Here is an 18,454-nt window from a genome sequence, read left to right as displayed (position 1 = left end):
GAGCAGAATTTCAAACAGTCCAACTACCCTCGGCAATCTCTTAAATTGTTCAAAAGCATATTACATAAAATTCACACAGTGTGTACTTATGTGCTAAAAATATATACAGTATTATGTGTATATATATATAGTGATACACAGTATATAAAGAATACAAATGCAAATTTTATAGTTTTCTAAATGATTATGTTGCTATGTAGTCATTATTGTACACTCTCCTTGAATGCATTTTTGATGGTAATCTACTTGCTACTAAATACCACCAATCCATAAGTCAGACTACCTATTCATATGTGCAATGTTGCCAAGTCTCTTTAATGATGTGTTCTCTTGGCCAGCGCTGCGGCTCAATAGGTTAATCCTCAGCCTGTGGTGCTGGCACACTGGGTTCTAGTCTCAGTGGGGGTGCTGGTTCTGTCCCAGTTGCTTCTCTTCCTGTCCAGCTCTCTGCTGTAGCCTGGGAAGGCCCTGCACCCGCATGGGAGACCAGGATAAGCACCTGGCTCCTCGCTTCGGATCAGCGCAGCACACCAGCTGCAGCGGCCATTGAGGGATGAACCAATGGAAAAGGAAGACCTTTCTCTCTGTCTCTATCTCACTGTCCAGTCTGCCTGTCAAAAAAAAATGATGTGTTCTCTTTACTGGACAATAATTTTTTGAAGCGTCTCTACCCTTTGACAAGACCACAAGACCATCTGTCCCTCTCAATTCTCAAATGAATTCTCTACATGTGATGCCTCTCAAAGTATACTCAGTTATACAACACACAGTGTACATACTGTGTAAACTTTGGTGCTTTCAAATCATCAAATACAATGAAAAGATGGAAAATGAGAATTCACTGTTATGTAAAGCTGAAATGTAACCAAATTATTTGTTAAGCAACCCCATTGAAGGTAAATACACTTTCTCATAGAAAAACCTAAGAAATCCTTGATTACTACATCAAGTTGAAATTACACATTCCTATTTTAAAAATATTTACCAATATTAAAAATTTTCATAATTGTACTCATATTATTCCAATCTCCTATGGAAAATAAAATCCAATTATAAACAAAAATCTCTACATTACACAGTTTCCATCTTTAAGCTGAAACCAAACTCACTACTACAAATGCAAGTCAACTAAGTCTCTTGTAATTCATTGTATTAGGACTTAATTTGTAACATATAGGGGAGGTATGTAAAGAGGAGAAGAAGTATAAAACACGGATCAGAATGCAGGTTCACGACTTATTGCATCCTGATTATGACAATTCCAGAGATAATATCCTTTTTGCTAACATGTGGAGAGTAATATTTGAGTTATACTAGACATTTGAATCTTCCATAATTGGAAAAGCCTAGTTTTTAGTAACATTTCAATAGATGTAAACCAACTGCCCAAATCACTCCCTCTCCACCTGCTTTCTGTAATAGCTGACAGATTGTATTCACATGGTATTCTTTGAGGAAGTACGTCTTTCCTCTTGTTCCAAGGAAATAGATCTTGATTACTCTGAACCAATGTATGCTTAGGAAGGGATAAGGAACTCAAATGTAGCTAATAAAACAGGAGGAAAGTCTGAGGTATTTCTGAGAAATAGCATGTCCATTTTAAACACAAGTATTAAATGGATCTACTAGGGAAAATGGGTTCTGCACCCACCTTTGGGTATTACCCTGTGAGAATGTGACACCTACAGCTAAAAAGACTTTCTACAAAGGAAGAGAAAGCCACAAGGATTCTAGAAAAGCCAACCTAGAACTTCAACCATTAACCAAATGACCAATAAGTAACCATGGAAGTGGATGAGACCTATACACTTTGTTATTTTAGTTTACAAATGTTCTTGTATTTTAAGTCACTTTTAGTTAGGGATTTAAAACATTCTAAGACATGCATTGATTTATGCTGGGTCATTTGGAGCAAGCCATTAAGTAAGAGTTACTAATTATCCCACACCCCTGGGCCAGGCATTAGGCCATGGTTCATTTAACTCCCACAACCCTCTAGCATCAGTATTTTTATTATTTCCATTTACAGAAAAGGCTCAAGAGAGATTATATACCTTCCTTAAGAGAACACAGCTATGTTTCAAAAGCAAGATTTGAACCAAAGTCTAGCATGGGTTTTCAAAGATACTTCTAGCCTATTTAACCTGAGTTTCACTTTCTATGACTCCATAATTAAAATTATACACTAGTAATTTCACAAAATTATGCTGGTTTCAATGTACAAATACATCTAAATTATTATTTAATTAGTGTTCTGAGGAGAAAATAAGAATCCTTAGCATTTTGGAATAAGATTTGAATAGTCAAACCTCTCTACCTTTCAGTTAAATTCTCAGAGCATTGTAATATAATTTTATATCAGCTTGCATCACATAAACATGAATTCAACACTTTATACTTTTTATTTTTCCAAAAGTTTGCATGCAAACATAGGTTACAGTTGAATGTATACCTTTCCCACCAAGACTACTCAATGGGCCATCAAAGAAGGAGGTACCTTTCTCTGAAGGGAGGAAAGAACTTCCACATTGATTATGGCCTTGTCTAAATAAGGTCGGAGTTTGTGAACTCAAGAGGCTTCCATAGCTTTGGCAGCTCATGACAAGAGCTTCCGGTGATTACAGACATTGTAAATAAGAGTGTCAGCTGTTAAATCAACAATGGGAGTCACTGTACATTTGGTCCCCATGTAGGATCTCTGTCCTTAATGTGTTGTACTAAACAAATTAATGGTAAAATTACTAGTCAAACAGTACTTTATACTTTGTGTATCTGTGTGGGTGCAAACTGTTGAAATGTTTACTTAGTATGTACCAAGTTGATCTTGATGAAGAATGGGGTGGGAGAGGGAGAGGGAGTGGGAGATAGGATGGTTGTGGGAGGGAGGGAGGTTATGGGGGGAAAAATTCAAAGGTTGTACTTTTGAAATTTATATTTATTAAATAAAAGTTTAAAAAAAGAATGTATACCTTATAAATGACAAGAAAGCATAGAAGTATAGAACTGGAAGGAGAAAACTTTGAAATCATCAAGAAAACCTTTGCATTCTGGATAAAGCACTAAAGAGGTAACAGAATTTGCCAAAGTCATTAAAAAAATTATTAGAGATAAGAAATGTCATCTGACTCCTGTTAATGGCTTTTCTTGTGCCTTTTCCCCCATTTACAAAAAGTAACCTAAAGATGTAAAGAAAGAAATCTTAAATAGAAGGGCAATTTTATTTTTGATCATGTGAAAATGCTATTACATTTCGGCCGACGCTGTGGCTCACTAGGCTAATCCTCCACCTTGCAGCGCCGGCACACCGGGTTCTAGTCCCAGTCGGGGCGCCGGATTCTGTCCCAGTTGCCCCTCTTCTATGCCAGCTCCCTGCTGTGGCCAGGGAGTGCAGTGGAGGATGGCCCAAGTGTTTGGGCCCTGCACCCCATGGGAGACCAGGATAAGTACCTGGCTCCTGCCATCAGATCAGCGCAGTGCACCGGCTGCAGTGCTGGCTGCGGCAGCCATTGGAGGGTGAACCAACGGCGAAGGTAGACCTTTCTCTCTGTCTCTCTGTCTCTCACTGTCCACTCTGCCTGTCAAAAAATAAAAAAAAAATGCTATTACAAATCTCTACTTTCAATGGTTTATAACTTTTAAATTCTTCTGATTTGAACAAGTGATTTTCTAGAGTTTCAGAGGTAAACATTATACCTTTATAATCTTCCTGAATGACTTCCAATGCCCTACTGCAAAAAGGACATGTTTCTCCTTCAAACTCATTTAATAAGATGTCTGCTTCAGCGCGTCACTGCTGTTAATGACTAGCAGTAAATCCTCTCCAGCCCTGTAAATCTATGGAGACAAACTGTACCAACATTAGTCTCTAGAATCAAGAACAGGAACTGCCAAGTTTCACAAAGTTTGCTGTGCATGTGAGGCCACAATTCCCCTTCAGTTTATTTAAATGAGCTCATTTTTCTGTTTTCTCTAATTTTTCATGTATCCTCCAAGACAGAGTCTTTCAACCTACTAGTAGTTACTCTAAAGCATGCCACAGGGTCCAGTGTTGTGGTGTAGGGGGTAAAGCTTCCGCCTGCAATGCTGGCATCCCATGTAGATACCAGTTCTTGTCCTGACTGCTCTACTTCCTATCCAGCTCCCTGGGATATGCCTGGGAATATGCCTGAAAAGATGGTCCAAGTGCTTGGGCCCATGCACCCACATGGGAGAACTAGATGAAGTTCCTGGCAACTGGCTTGGCTTCAGCATAGAGCAGCACTGGCTGTTGCAGCCATTTAGGGAGTGAATAAGTGGATGGAAGATTCTCTCTCTCTCTCTTTCTCTCTTTCCCTGCTCCCTTTTCTGTAACTCTGCCATTCAAATAAATTAATAAATCTTTAAAAGAAAAAACTATGTCACAAGGTTTATTACAATTAATCTAACTATAATTTTAAAAAGAATGTCTAAGGGTTCCTTTGTAGATGATAAAACATTCAATACTTCTGACTTCCTTCAGTTTACTCCTTTTCTGCTACCTTAAACTTTTACAATTTAGTCTAAATATATTCTCAAAAATAGCAACTCAAATTTTTTAAGTAAAAATTATTTTAATTTCAGAACTTAAAAGATTTCTAAATTCCAATATTCAAATGATATATAATTGCATCAGATAAAATAATGAGCAGTAAATTTTCTCCAATCAATGGTTCAGAGGTTTAGCCCACTTAGTTTCTCTAAAGATGATTTCATTACACCACTTATTCATTTAAATCTTTGCTACCTATTCTTGTGTTATTTTCCAATTTCTTTCTCAAGTATTTGCAATGCATTAAGTAATTTTTAGACAGATAACTATGTGGCATACTTTTTAAGATGTTAAAGGACTGAAAATGTACTTTTGTATATAGATAGAACTATCCGGAAATTAATTACGAGGATTATGACCTGTTTTTGAAGTGTACTAGACCTAACAATTTCTTGTGCTCTGTAATACATTTTTTGCAAAAGTTTGTGGGGAGCAACTCGGACTAGACTAAGTTACTGTAATTAAGACTTATTCTATGCATCTGCTCTCCCACAATATGGTGCTGGGAGAGGAGAAAACAGCTTCTACGCAGCTGCCTCTTGCCAACTTGAGTGATGACCTCCAGGAGCTGATCCTGCTCCTGATTGGAGGAGAGCAGCGTACTCAGCGTGTGGGCAGCCGACTTGGGATTGGCGGAAGAGGACTATAAAGGAGGAGAGAGACAACATGCACCAGGAACATCTAAGGGGAACACCTGTGCAGCCCCTGAGAGGGCCGGCCGGTGGTGTGCCGCTCCCCTGCGGAAGTGGGGAAAGTGGCTGGGGGAACCGCCCTTCCACGGAGGTGGAAGGGACGGCAGCCAACCCGGGAAGAACCAGCAGCAAACTCGGGGAGGGCCGAGCAGACAAAAGAACAACGCAGGGTCCTGTGTCATTCCTCCACGAAGAGGGGGAGCGACAAAGTTGAAGCTAACTTAATTTCCTAATTTACATATTTACTTTCTCCCTAAAAACTGGATTATTTCTTAGTTTATAGCTTTTTGTTTTGTTTTTGAGATGCAGAGAGACATAGAAAAATGGACACATAGAGGAAGCTTCCATCTACTGGTTCACTCCCCAAATGTGTGCAATGGCTGGGGATGGGCTGGACCCACATCCGGGAGCTGGGAACACAATGAGGGTCTTCCACACAGGAGGCAGGAACCTAACTGAGCCATCTCTGCTGCCTCCCAGGGTAAATACCGACAGGAAACTAAGTCCAGAACTGAATCATGGTGTTCTAGTGTAAGATGCAGGAGTCTTAACTGCTAGGCTAAACACCTGCTCCCTTGTCTTTACCACTGAGACATAAACATTAGGTCTTATTATTCCCCTTTTTAATTCTGTATCAGTAGGACTTCAATCTGAAATATTAGATGTTCTTCACTTGGACTCACACATTTTCTTTGTATTCTTAATCATAATAGCTGAAATAACTACATGGCCTCAGCAGCTCAGAGGGGAGTATCATATATACTTTATGTTCTAAGTGAGATTAACCCCTCATATGGCTGAATTGTTTCATTGTTCCAAGATATTTTTTGATGACTAATAAAGATCTTCTTGATGGTTATGATTTTTCTGATTTACGTTCTTTTTATCCTAGCTTTTTAAATTATTGCAAGCTAAACTAAATTAAATTCAAGACAGTATATATACTGTTTTTACATGGGATTAACATTGAATATTGTACAAAGATTCAGACAATCTCTAAGGGATCATTCAACATCACCCACAGGGAATAAATATTTGATAGCTATCCCGATGCCTAAGCCTGAATACTCAGTCTCATTTTGCTCACAGAGAAAGGAAATGTCCTGTTCTCAACTTCCCAGGATTTGTTTCTTTAACCTTATCTCTAAAGCAAAGTCGTCTACCCTGTATTAGTAAATGAACATATTTGGTAAATTTATAAATCCCCAAAACAGATGCCACTGAAAATAGAACAACAAAGAATTTTTAACACTGAACACTTAATATTTAGAATGAAGGTTACAGCACATACTTTTGTTAGAATGCATATAATCTACAAATAATGCAATAGTGAAAGTATGAGAGCCAAAAATAAAGTCAAACTTGAATTCTGGATCACAGTCTTATGAAAAGGATGTATTTCCCAGTTTGAAAAGTCTCCATTTTATATATTACACTATCATACTTACAAGCTGATGTTCTAATAGTTGGATTTTTTCATCTTTTTTCTTTCTTTCTTCTTTAAGTTGTTTAATTTCATTTAATTAATCTTCATTCTGAAATATTAAAAAAATTTAAGATAAGGCATTTAAAATACCTTATTAAAGAGCACTACATAAATGACAAAGACTAGAAAATGATCTATTTGTTCATTTAAGGGGAAAAATCTTTTATTAAAAAGAATGTCATAGGAGGCCGGTGTTGTGGTATAGTGTTTTAAGCCACTCCCTGCAATGCCAGCATCCCACATGGGTGCTGGTTCAAGTTCCGCTGCTTCACTTCCAATCCAGCTCCCCGATGATGTGCCCAGGAAAACAGCAGAGGAAGGACCAAGTGCTTGGGCCCTTGCACCATACAGAAGACCTGGATGGAGTTCCAGGCTTCTGAGTTCAGTCTGGCCCAGTTCCAGCCATTGCAGCCATCTGGAGAGTGAGCCATGTGATGAAGTTCTCTATCTCTGTCTCTCCCTCTCTCTCTCTCTGTAACTCTGCCTTTCAAATAAATAAATCTAAAGAAAGAATAAAACAAAATCATCATTTAATGGTCTAATGGAGTCTGACATGTAAACGATGAACAGCAACAGAAGTAAAGGCTAACATTCACTCAGTAATTATTGGGTGTTAGAAACTATGCACTTGAAAGTATTTAGGCACTTGATCTTAACTGTGTCACTTGAGGTATACACCATTATCTCCTTTTACACATGAGGAAACTGGGATCCTGGTCATAGAATCAATCTGTCACATACAGAACTGTAACTTTAGCTAACATTTCAAAGGATGCCTCTCAGAGAAAATGAAGGGCACAACAGACAGAGAAAATAGTATAATTAAAGACACAGTGGAATTTCATGGCTGGTTCAGCAATCAGCAAAGAGATAAATATGCCTGAAGAGTAATAAATGAGATGAGTTGACCATGAACCACTTTCCTGAACAGCGCTGCCTGAGTCAAAGAGAAAAAAATAGTCTGTCAAGTTCATCAACGAGAAATGCCCAATACTGTGAAATGGAAACCTATGTCAAGCTAAACAGGAATCTGGTCACCTTTACAAGTGTGAAGTATCATTACCCTACAGGCAGCCCATTTTGAGTACTTCTCTTCACTTATCCAGAACTTCTCTTCACTTATTCAGAATAGGAAGTAGTTTAAGCAAGGGATTAGATTTTTTATATATAGATGATACACCACATCTTTCCAGGCAGAGAAACATGCAAGCAAATAATGGCAATGGTGTAGTTACTAAGCAAAGTTATGTCATCTTCTCCAGACACACTTGGAGTAACCTAAAAAAATGCAGTCTCTAAACAAAAGTTCATAAACAGACATCCTACAAAAGTGTTAACATGTCAGAAAATATTTTAAAATGTTATGGACAGTATAATTGGGAAAGACAGTTTTTATATCACTAAAAAAAAGACCTGAAAGAGTTTAAGAATTCTAAAAATTCATAAATTAGACAAAAGATGGATTACAGATCACAAAAGACCCATTTTCAAGGATTTATCTAGAATATGTTTAAATTCTGTAGCAAACAAACTTACTAAGAAATCATAAATGTATTTGTTATATAAAATTTTCATCATCTATACAATTAATTTTCTGATTAAAGTTAAAGCCTTGTAAAACCTATGCAAACATGACAAAAGCTTTATATCGCAATTCTACCAGAAGCTAGCTCAAACACCTAAGGTCACTGTCAAGATTCCAACAAATAGTTCTCACAAACACACATGTAATCTGAAAAATGCTCTATTTGACTTGTTTTAGAAAAACAAAATACTGGAAGCACTTATTTTACAGATATTAAATTGGAGGGGGGTTTTCATTGTGATTAAGAAGATTAGAGAAAAAATGTAGCAACTCAATAGACAAAGCAACCAACCTTTCTAGACAAACATATGCCTATATGTATAAAATCACAAAAATATCTGCAATTCTGATTCAGTTATTCCACGTCTAGGAATATATGCTGAAGAAATGATTCCAAGTGTGAAAAGATCAACAAGATACTACCTGAAAGTTTACAAGTTTACAACTGTCCCATAAGGGAACAAGTGAAACCCAATAGAGCAAACTGATGGAACACTACACAGCCAACATTTCTATAGTTGTGGATTCTACCCATGTTACAGAAATGGACTCAAAAAATGAGATCAAAATACAATGTGGTAAGAATATTAATAGACAAAATTTACGCAGCACTTACTACATGCAGGCACTGCTGTAAGACTATACATAAAGATGGGCAGGGGAGGACATGTCAGGAAATGCGTGACTCCAGTGGGGTCTTAAAGGAATGAGCAGAAGGTTCTGAGGACGCAGCAGGAAGGGATTCTGAATGCTCTACAAAAATACAGAGGGGAAGACAAGCAGAGCACATCTGGGGAAATAGAAGCAGTGATGTGGTCACACAAAGGCTGGTGACGAGTGAGGCACAAGTAGGTTTGTGAACCAGGCAAGGGCCACACAGCACAGAGGGCTATAACGATGGGGCACAGACTTAGCCAGGGAGTGGTAGATTTACATTTCAGACAGCACTGACAGCATTTGGAGAACAAATTTGACAACAAAAGCAACAAAACTGGGCTAGGAACGTGTCATCAAAATACTCTATTATTCCAGATGACAGAAGGAATCTAACTGAAAAGAGTGATAACAGAGATGGAAGTGGGGAAATCAAAGTGTGGAGATTTTGACAATTCACGGCATGAGAGAGAAAGGCACAGAGGAGCAGTCAAGACACTCCTATTTACTACTTTAGGGACACGGTGAAAAACTGTGCCACCAAAAGAAATGGCGAGTACAGGAGGACACAGATGTTCAAAGAGGAATATGTGTGAGTTTTAAATACATTGTTGGAGGTAGCTGCAGGTAGTGTAGGAATATGTCTAGTGGGCAGATGGATCACCAAGTAAGAAAGAAAGAAAATTTATATGTTATCAGGTATATATGTCACATGTGAAATCATGACAGTAAAAATTACAGAGGAATGAAATAAAGTTATAAACTTAATATTCAAAGGCAGGAGAAATCTACATAAGAAACACAGGGAAAACATGAGCCTAATAAAGTTAATCTAATTTTTAGTATTTTCTAGTATCTTTCAACATTGTGATAAATGAGATACGCAGTGAAACTTAATTGCCACTTTAATTTTTCTTGGAAGCTGTATGTAAAAATTGTAAAAAGTGATGATTTTTGGAAAAGGATTCTGAATCAATACTAATTATCCAACGGACAAATTCAAATTAAACAACACAGGGATTTTAACTTAACAAAGTAGCAAAAGTTAAGGGCAAGTCTCAAGAAAGCAAATTTCAGGGCTGGTGCTGTAGTACATCAGGTTAACAGCACTGCCTGTAGTACTGGCATCCCCCTATGGGTGCAGGTTCAAGTCCTGGCTGCTGTACTTCTGATCGAGCTCCCTAATACACCTGGGAAGGCAGTAAAAACAGTGCAAGTACTTGGGCCATTCCCACTCACATGGGAGACCTGGATGAAGCTCCTAGTCCAGTCCTGGCTGAAGAGGCCATTTGGGGAGTGAACCAGGAGATGGAAGTCTTGCTCTCCCCCTCTCTAACTCTGCCTTTTAAATAAATAAATACATCTTTTAAAAAATGCAAATCCCTAAGTTTTTATATGTACACTTGAAATACTCCAGAAAGTAAATCTCTAAATTTTCAGCATCCTTATTATTAAACACTTTCATTGTTATAGCTTTATTATTTTAATATTCAAAACATTTGAAATATTTATCCTGATTACCTTACATATTTGATTACCATCTTCTGGTTCTGGACTGGATGGCAATTATAGTTGAATGTCATGTAATGAACCACTTCCATCATGCTGTCAGAAAGAAGGGAGAAAAACACCCCATTAGTACCCTAACTACAGACACTCGGTTCAACCTGAATTTTCCCAAACTACATGTTAGCATGGCAAAGAACAAATAGGATATAAGAAGTTATTACTCTCCTTTTCATCTCTGTGCTGGCAGAAGGAAATGTGGAAGAAGGAAAAGGAAGTTGGGAGAAGATGAACCTGTGAGAATAAGTAACAGACACAGTGTAAATGAATGAGGGAGACACTCACTGAATGACTGGGAAAAGGAATATGGAAAATTTCAAAGAATTTTAAGACTTTCACAGCTAAGAAAAATATAAATTAAAAAACTGAATCTGCTTTGGTTTAGGTGTTTTGAGTGTAACAGAGTCTGAAACAGTCATATTAAATAATACACCAGGCTGGGCCACAAAATCCCTTGACTAAAATACTAGATACGTGAGAACACCCTTTTCAGGATCTGTTTATGTCAAGTCTGAGAACAGACATGGTGCTAGAAATCAGAAGAGCGGCTGATGCAGGGAGAGGGGGAACATGAGGGAACTTACCAGGAAGCTGGAAATGTTCCGTCTGCACTGACTGGTGAGCACGTAAACCACATGCATGGACATTTCAGGGTCTACAGTTAAGACTGGTATATCTGGGGCATGCGCTCAGCCTAGCAGCTATGCTATTAGTTAAAATGCCTGCATCCCATATTTGAGTACCTGAGTTTGATAACCAAACTTCTGGGGCAGGCAACAGTAATGTCTCAACTGATTAGTTTCTGCCACCCCCATGAGAGACAGGGACTGAATTACCAACTCTGAGCTTTGGCCCCAGCTTAGGCCATTGTGGACAGTTGGGGAACAACACAGACAAAAACTCTCTCACTTTCTCTCTCTCCCCCTCTCTTTTCCTCTCTGCCTCTCAAATGAATGCAAAAGACTGGTACACCTGGCACTGGACAGCAGGAACTCCACAGAATCACAGACAATGCAAACATGCACTGCTTTGCATTAGTTTTAGGAAGTATATAACAGAACAGGAAAAATGAAAAATCAGTCTTAGAGGTGGAAGAAAAGAAAAAAGGGGCCCAACACAACAGAAGATAACAGGAAAACGGTCAACCACCAGGACTCAGGAAAGTGATTCCATGAACCTGTATGGCGATTCCAGGGGCCACACCTGAGCAGCACTTACTTGCTGCTAAATAGCACTGCAAAGACTGAAAAATAAATGATGACCAATGACCAGGTCGGAAACCAGCCTCTGGCAGGAACACACTCGAAACAGATCTGAACAGCACGGCACAGCAAGGCTTTGGAAGCAGAAGTGCCACTGAAACCACAATCCAAAGGCAGCTGGTTAAACCTAGCGGTCTGAAACTCAGTATTCTCCACAGGTTTTAAACAAGATCTAGAATCTCATAACACTGTTCAAGTGTTTAAGACACGATTCAAACTTACTCAACACCTAGGGAGAAACCTCAATTCACGCACAGCAGACACCAATGGAAAAATGACACAGAAGTTAGTTCATAGGAAAAGATTTTAAGAGAATGCACCAAAAAAATCTCCAAAAAGTAAGGGCAAACACCTGAGGTGGAGGGGAGAGTCTTATCAAGGAAAAGCACATTTAAAGCAAAATGAAGGCTGGCATCACAGCTCAATAGGCTAATCCTCCACCTTGCGGCGCCGGCACACTGGGTTCTAGTCCCGGTCGGGGCACTGGATTCTGTCCCGGTTGCCCCTCTTCCAGGCCAGCTCTCTGCTGTGGCCCGGGAGTGCAGTGGAGGATGGCCCAAGTGCTTGGGCCCTGCACCCCATGGGAGACCAGGAGAAGCACCTGGCTCCTGCCTTCAGATCAGCGCAGCGTGCCAGCCACGGCACCCATTGGAGGATGAACCAATGGCAAAGGAAGACCTTTCTCTCTGTCTCTCTCTCTCACTGTCCACTCCGCCTGTAAAAAAAAAAAAAAAAAAAAAAAAAAGGCAGAATGAAATGGAAATTTTAGAACTGGAAAGATTCAATAACCACAATTTTTAAAAACATGAGATCAATCTAAATACCAATATTTGAGATAATAGGTTTAACTTGGCCACAGATCAACAGAAACCAATCAATCTGAATGATAACAGAAAAAAGATTGATGAAAAGAAAAGAAATTAACATAGTCCATTCAAGGATCTGTGGGACAATTAATAGATTTTACTTTTTTGTCATTAAAGTCACAGAAGGAAGGGTGTAGGGCAGAAAAGATATTTGAATAAATAAAACTGAACTTATCCCAAATTTGGTAAAAGACATGAACCTACAGATTTAAGAAACTCGATTTAAAAGAACAGAAAAAGGGCAGGCTGGGGCTGGCATTTGGCACAGCAATTAAGACACTGCTCAGAACACCTGCATCCCATAGATGAGTACCTGGGTTCAAGTCCCAGCTTGGCTTCTAATTCCAAGTTGCTGCAAATGCCCACTCTGAGAGGCAGCAGGTGTTGGCTCAAGTACTTGGACCCCTGGCACCCACATGGGAGACCTGGACTGAGTTCCTGACTCCTGGCTCTCTGTTCTGGCCTGACCCAGTACCAGCGGTTGCAGTCACTTGGGAAATCAAACAGTAGATGGATGATCTCTGTCTCTGTCTCTGCCTGTCCAATAAAAATATATGTCCATATCCATATCAGAGCAAGTAAGTTTTTGTTCTGGCTCCACCCTCAATTTCAGGTTTTCACTCTTGCACAACCTAAAAGGCAGCAGGTGATTGGTTCAAGTGGTTGGGTCCTGCCCCCAACATGGGAGAACTGAGCATGAACTAGTAGATGGGAGAACTCTGTATGTCTGTCTCTCTTTCTGTCTCTGCTTTTCAAATAAACTTTTTAAAAAAGAAAATAAACGTGCTCTCCAAATATAAGGCAAGTTAACTAAAAATCAGTAACAGAAGGATAATCTCTAACCATTTGAAAAGTAAACAGCTCTAAATTATCCATGGATAAATGTCAAAGTGAGTAAGAAAATATTTTGAACTGCAGGAAAATGAAGACATCATGTTTGTAAATTTGTGGGATGCAACAGTGCTTAGAGGCAAAATTGTGGTACAGATGGCTTCCATTGAAACAAAAGTCAAATCAGTAACTGGTGCAAAGTAAAGCTAGAAAAAACAGAAAGAAAACAATGCAGTGGAAATTAATTAAAAATAGAGAAATCAATGAAACTAATAAATATTCCTGTGAAAAACTGCCAAAAGGCAAAAAAAGATGGAAGGTTTATTTTTCTGAGAATTGCTAGAATTATACCACCTAATTGGATGCAAAAAGATACAGAATGCTTCAACAACTTCCAGTGTAAAAATAGTTTTCAGTAGTTTCAGTGTCAAAAAAAAAAGATGGAAAGTACAAATCAAGACATATACCAGGAATGAAAGCAGGAATATTACTACTGACATTTAAGATGGTAAGAGTAAATAAGGTAGTAATACTGTTAATGGCTCCATGTATACAAATTTGACAACTTATATAAAATGGAGAAATTCCTTAATAACCATAAACTCTCCAAACTCTTCAAAAATGAAGTAGATGACCTAAGCAAACCTATTGACTACTAATGAAAATGAATCCATAATTTAAAACTTCCCATGAAACAAATACCTAAGGCTTTAGATATTTTATCAGCAAGTTCTTCCAACATTTAAAGGATCAACATGTATCAGTTTGATACATTCTCTTAAAGAAAATAAAAATCAACCCAATTAAATTAGAAATTAATTAAATCAAATAAGACTAGCATTATCCTGATCTTAACAAATATAGAAAAGACCACAGCTTAACATCCCTCACAAAGATACAAAAGTCCTTAATAAATGTATCTGAGACTCAATTTCATCAATATATAAAAATGAAACATCCTCAACAAATGAGGTTGATCCTAGAAAAGCAAGGCTCGTTCAGTGGTCAAAAAGCAATATAATTTACCACATCAAGAAATAAAACATAATTATCTCAATAGATGCTGATAAAGTTCCTAACAAAATTCAACATCTAGTCATGATATAAATATGATTGATAATAAACAGATAATGGCTCAAGTACTCGGGTTCCTGCCTCCCATATGAGAGACTCAGCTTGAGTTTACTTAGCTTGAGTTTCACGCTCCTGGCTTCAGTCTGACCCACTCCTACTGTTGTGAGCACTTGAGGAGTAAACTAGGAGATGGAAGATGGGTACCTGTCTCTCTCTCTCTCTCCAATAAAGTGAAATTAAACTTAAAATAACAAAGCTAAAAAAAAAACTACTCTAGCATCATATTTAATGGTAAAAGACAATATTCTACCTCTAAGACTAGGAACAAGATACTCCTATTCAGTAGTTACTGGAGTTTCTAGTCACCATAACAGCAAGGCAAGTAAAAATAAAAGACAAATAGGAAAAAACAAAGAAAACTGTTTTCACTCAGATGCTAAAATTTTTGGTGCAGATAATCCCAAAGTATAAAACTACTAGAATCAATACAGATATCCATCAACTGATGACTGGATAAAGAAAATGTGATATGTGTGTGTGTGTGTGTGTGTGTGTGTGTACACTATGAAATGGTGCTCAGCCATAAAAAAGAATGAGATCCTGCCTTTCACAACAGAATGGATGCAACTAGAAAGCATCATGCTTAGTGAACTAAGCCAGTCTGAAAAAGACAAATATCATGTTTTCTCTGATATGTGGTTGTTAATATAGAATATCAAAAATTTATAGGAATGAAACAAACATCTTGTGATATGATTGTTGCTTTTAGCCCTTGTTTATACTATTGTAGAACTCTGGTCTTCCTATTTTTTACTTGTTGAATATTATGGTTAGTGTGAATTAAGCCTATGACTACAGAGTGGATTGAAAGCATGCATCTGCAAAGATTAAAGAAAAAAATAAAGGAAGGAGGGGACTGATGGAGGGAAAAGTGGAGGGAGGGAAGTATGTTTACCTTCTTAGAACTGTACCTATGTAATACATAACATCTATTCTCTTTATATTAACAAAAAGAATTTTAAACTACTAGAATACATGAGGTTAAGAAAGTCAAAGGATATGAGAGCTATATACAAAAATCAACTACTGGGGGTGAGCATTGTGGTGTAGCAGGTAAAGCCTCCACCTGCTATGCTGGTGTCCCACATGGGTGGTGGTTTGAGTCCTGGCTGCTCCACTTCCAATATGGCTCCCTGCTAATGTGCCTGGGAAAGCAGCGGAAGATGGTCTAAGTCCTTGGGCCCCTGTACCCGCATGGGAGACCAGGAAGAAGCTCCCAACTCCTGGCTTCAGACTGGCCTAGCTCCAGCTGTTGTGGCCATTTGGGGAGTGAACTGGTGGAAGCTCTCTACCTTCCCCATTTCCCTCCATCTCTCTGTAAACTCTGCCTTTCAAATAAACAAATGAATTTTAAAAATCAACTTTTTTTTTTCTCATTAAACTTTGTTTTAATGGGTCTCAAAATTCTGTGATAGATTTTTGGTCAAGTTGTTTCCATTAAAAAGTACTGATTTTAAAAACTAATAACTTAAAACTGCCACGCACAAAAAAAATGGTCCACAAAACATTCTCCTTTCCTTCTGAAGGTTTTACGATGCATTGTTATCATTAACCAGTCTTTTACTATTAAACTTAAATGGCCAATTGAGACAAACAGTTCTGAGACCGTTCTTCTACCACTGATTAAGACTGGGGTGGCAGGTATTAGGGGTAATATTCATTTAGCCTTCTGAGCTTTCTGGGCAGACTTGGTGACCTTGCCAGCTCCAGCAGCCTTCTTGTCCACTGCTTTGATCACACCCACAGCAACCGTCTGTCTCATATCATGGACAGCGAAACGACCCAGAGGAGGATAGTCAGAGAAGCTCTCAACACACATGGGCTTGCCGGGAACCATATCAACAATGGCAGCATCACCAGATTTCAAGAATTTAGGGCCATCTTCCAACTTCTTTCCAGAACGACGATCAATCTTTTCCTTCAGCTCAGCAAATCAACTATTTTTGTGACAAGGAACTACTGGAAATTAATTTTTAAAAGCTGCCATTTTTAATAATCCAAAGTACAAACAATATATATATGTATATATATTTATACATACACATGCATATATATGAAAGAAATCAGAAGGAATTAAATGGAGAGCTATCCTCTTCTTCACAACTGTGAATCTCAATAACAATGGATTCAAAGGCTCACTATTGTTGGAGACAACTCCTAAATTCCACTACAGATTCCAACAGCATTTTCTTTTTGTAGAAACAAAAAATTACTTCTAAAATTTAATATATTTTTATTTTTAACTGACATGTAGTAATCATACATATTTTGGGGGTACAATGTGACATTGCTATGAGTGCATAAATGTGTATAATATGATCAGAGTAATTGGCATACCTATTACCTCATTTCTTTGTGTAAGTCCCAGCTCAAATAGGGGAAAAACTATTTCTATCAAAGCACAAGAGTTTTAAGGATTGTGAATATAATCATTAACTGAATTGATTAATAAAACCACCCTCCCAAATAACTTTGACATTGAGCACTGACTGTGCTGTCTATTAAACCTGGACTAAGATAAAAGTATCCAATCACATCAAAATTACTGAACAGTTTGAGAAATGCTTCTTTAAGCATTAGGGTGAAAAAAAAATCAAGAAATGGGAAAGCAAAGATTCTCTTTTTAAAGATTACTGAAGAAATAACTTCATGCATGCAATTTTTATGCTTCACATGACACGAAGGAGCCAACATTTATCCAGTGCCAGGCACTGTGTAAACATTTTGCATAAATATTTTTAATAAATGCACAGAAGCAAAAATCACATGAAAAATTTCACACCAACTGAAAAGAAGTTATGTTTTCTGATTTTCCAAGTATTCTAGGCATCTTTACTGAGTAAAGCATCTTAGCAATTTCTAGGACTTTTACTCTTTGAATTCTAAATGCAATTAGAATGCTAACACATTCATTAATATTAAAGATGGACAAACCTTCCTCTAGTCTAAGGACAGTAGAGGACTACTGTCAGAAAACCACTTTACACTCTTCTTTTTCAACATAGAATTAAGGCATTCTTTTGTTCTAATGATGTAACTTCCACGCATTAACTTGTCGGAAAACCCTGTAACAAACTCCCTCTTACCCAAGTGGTTCTTCCATTAGTTTGCAAAAACTGAGATCTTCCTATGAGTTCCAGAGCAGCTGCAATGGACATGGACAGTTGAGATGACTAACAAAGCAGTCTGGCAGTGTGGCCCAATCCCTGCTGACAAGCATCATCAGTGATGTCCACAAAGCTGCCTTGTGTTTCAGAGAGACCACACAACCACTAGATGCCTCACAGCAAAGGGAACAGAGTGAGAAGAGAGAGGTCTTCTTTTCCTTTTCTAAAGGTTTTTTTTTTCTTTTTTTAAAATTTATTTATTTTTAAAGGCAGAGTTACAGAGAGGCAGAGAGAGAGAGAGACAGACAGACAGACAGAAAGAGACAGAGAGAGAGAGTCTTCCATCCACTCACTGGTTCACTCCCCAAATAGCTGCAATGGCCTGTGCTTGGTCCATCTGAAGCCAGGAGCTAGGAGCTTCTTTCATTGTGATTTTTTTAAAAGATTTATTTTATTTATTTGACAGACAGAGTTACAGAGAGAGGTAGAGACAGAGAGAGAGGTCTTCCATCTGCTGGTTCACTCCCCAGATGGCTGCAATGGCCAGAGCTGTGCCAATCTGAAGCCAGGAACCTTTGAGTCTCCCAAGTGGGTGCAGGGGCCCAAGGACTTGAGCCATCCTCTACTGCTATCCCAGGCCATAGCAAGAGAGCTGGATTGGAAGAGGAGCAGCCGGGACTAGAACCGGCACCCATATGGGATTC

The 18,454-nt window shown here is 38.3% G+C and overlaps 1 pseudogene across 1 annotated transcript in view; it reads right to left on the bottom strand.

The window, feature by feature from the left end:
- The window catches only part of LOC149122108 (serine-rich coiled-coil domain-containing protein 2-like), a 73,212-nt pseudogene that overhangs the window by 26,724 nt on the left and 28,034 nt on the right, over positions 1 to 18,454 (bottom strand). The window contains exons 3-4 of the transcript XR_016221083.1: positions 10,506 to 10,589; positions 6,708 to 6,794 (exon numbers count right to left, since the gene is read on the bottom strand). The product of XR_016221083.1 is annotated as a serine-rich coiled-coil domain-containing protein 2-like (transcript). The remainder of the gene's footprint in view (positions 1 to 6,707; positions 6,795 to 10,505; positions 10,590 to 18,454) is intronic.

The sequence above is a fragment of the Oryctolagus cuniculus genome, chromosome 15 (assembly GCF_051225735.1).
Source record: "Oryctolagus cuniculus isolate XC-2025 breed Fujian yellow rabbit chromosome 15, ASM5122573v1, whole genome shotgun sequence".
Taxonomy (NCBI): domain Eukaryota; kingdom Metazoa; phylum Chordata; class Mammalia; order Lagomorpha; family Leporidae; genus Oryctolagus; species Oryctolagus cuniculus.
The sequence above is the reverse complement of the archived record's forward strand: the minus strand, read 5'-3'. Positions and strand labels throughout refer to the sequence as shown.